General features: G+C 36.5%; 1 protein-coding gene across 1 annotated transcript in view; it reads left to right on the forward strand.

The window, feature by feature from the left end:
• The window catches only part of slc2a9l2 (solute carrier family 2 member 9, like 2), a 29,502-nt gene that overhangs the window by 26,227 nt on the left and 775 nt on the right, over positions 1-2,500 (forward strand). The window lies entirely within an intron of this gene.

Consider the following 2,500-nt stretch of genomic DNA (forward strand, 5'->3'; position numbering starts at 1 on the left):
TGGACTAGCTGAAGTTTGTTTATTAAGCGTGCAGAACAACCACCCAATAAAGCATTACAATAATCTAACCTCGAGGTCATAAACGTATGAATTAATATTTCTGCATTAGAGGTTGAAAGCATAGGTCGTAATTTAGATATATTTTTAAGATGGAAAAACACAGTTTTACAGATGCTAGAAACATGATTTTCGACGGAAAGATTGCGGTCAAACAGCACACCTAGGTTCCTAACTGATGATGAAGAATTAACAGAGCAGCCATCAAGTGATAGGCTGTGTTCTAGATTATTATATGTGGGGTTTTTAGGTCCAATTATTAGCACCTCTGTTTTTTCAGAATTTAACATTAAGAAGTTACCCATCATCCAGCTTTTTATATCGACTATGCATTCTGTTAGATTCTCTAGACTTCTCTAGAGCTGAGTATCATCAGCATAGCAGTGAAAGCTAACACCATGTCTCCTGATAATATCTCCCAGAGGTAACATGTACAGGTTGAAGAGTACCGGTCCTAGCACTGAGCCTTGAGGAACTCCATATTTCACTTGTGATTGATATGATACCTCCTCATTTACTGATAAAACTGATAGCGGTCAGATAGATATGTCTATCTATGTCTAATATATATTTAAACCATGCTAAGGCGCTTCCTCTAATGCCAACATAGTTTTCTAGTCTATCCAAGAGAATGTTGTGATCGATAGTATTGAATGCTGCGCTAAGATCTAATAGCACTAATAACGAGATAAAACCACGATCAGATGATAGAAGCAGGTCATTAGTAACTCTAATGAGAGCAGTCTCAGTACTATGGTACGGTCTAAAACCTGATTGGAAATCCTCACAGACACCATTTTTTTCTAAAAAGGAATACAGTTGTGAGGATACTACCTTTTCTAGTATCTTTGACAGAAAAGTGAGATTAGAGATTGGTCTGTAATTTACTAAGTCTTTGGGATCAAGATGTGGTTTCTTAATGAGAGGTTTAACTACAGCTAATTTGAAGGTTTTGGGAACATATCCTAATGACAATGATGATTAATAATGTTCAAAATAGGATCTATGACTTCTGGAAGCAGATCTTTTAATAGTTTAGATCAGTGGTTCCCAACCTTTTCTTGTTTGAGGCACCCTTGGAAAGCCTTTCAAAAGTTCCCGGCACCCTTATAAGGAAATAGATATTTAAAATCTCCGTAGCTTTTTTATTATTATTTATTTATTTGTTTCATTTCGAGAGTTTGCATGCAACAACACCTTATACCTAGTCCTAGATGATATGAGAATACTGTTTACACTGATTCTGCCTTAATAAAAAAATTTTGTTGAAATTTTGGCGGCACCCTCAAAAGATCTCATGGCACCCCTTAGTGCCGCGGCACACCGGTTGGGAACCACTGGTTTAGATGGAACAGGGTCTAACATACATGTTGCTGGTTTAGATGATTTAACAAGTTTGTACAAGTCTTCTTCTCCTATAATAGAGAAAGAGTGTAATTTTTCCTTAGGTGATCTAAAGCTCATTATCTGATGTGAAACTGTAGTTGACGGCTGCATATTTACAATTTTATCTCTGATGGTATCAATCTTAGAAGTAAAGAAATTCATGAACTCATTGCAGCTATACTCTTGGGGCATATTAGCACCTGCTGATGCTTTATTTTTTGTTAATTTAGTCACTGTACTGAATAAATACCGGGGGTTGTGTTTGTTTTCTTCTAAAAGGGATGAAAAATAATCAGATCCTGCAATTTTTAATGCTTTTCTGTATGACAGCATACTCTCCACGCCAGGCAATACGAAATACTTCTAATTTGGTTTTTCTCCACCTGCGCTCCATTTTCCGGGCTGCTCTCTTTAGGGTGCGTGTGTTGTCATTATACCATGGAGTCAGATTGTTTTCTTTTATCTTTTTAAGTGCAAAGGAGCAACTGTATCTAAAGTGCTAGAAAAAAGAGAGTGCATAGTTTCAGTTACATCATCAAGTTTTTGCATCGTATTGGATGAGCTAAGGAATTGAGATAAGTCAGGAAGGTTATTTAGAAAGCTTTCTTTTGTGGTGGAAGTGATGGTTCTACCATACTTGTAATAAGGTGCAGAGTTTACAGGTTTAACTATACAGAGTTCACACAAGACTAGATAGTGATCTGAAATGTCATCACTTTGCTGCAGTACTTCAACCATTTTAACATCTATTCCATGTGACAGTATTAGATCTAGAGTATGATTTTGACAATGAGTAGGTCCAGAGACGTGTTGTCTAACCCCAATGGAGTTTAAAATGTCTAAGAAAGCTGATCCTAATGAGTCTTTTTCATTATCAACATGGATATTAAAATCGCCAACAATTAAGACTTTATCTGCGGCCAGTACTAACTCAGTTAGAAAATCAGCAAATTCTTTGATGAAATCTGTGCTGTGCCCTGGTGGCCTGTATACAGTAGCCAGTACAAACATGACAGAAGATTTATCACTAGCACATGATTCTGTAGATAATGTTATA

This window comes from Puntigrus tetrazona, unplaced genomic scaffold (genome assembly GCF_018831695.1).
Source record: "Puntigrus tetrazona isolate hp1 unplaced genomic scaffold, ASM1883169v1 S000000302, whole genome shotgun sequence".
In the NCBI taxonomy this organism is placed as follows: domain Eukaryota; kingdom Metazoa; phylum Chordata; class Actinopteri; order Cypriniformes; family Cyprinidae; genus Puntigrus; species Puntigrus tetrazona.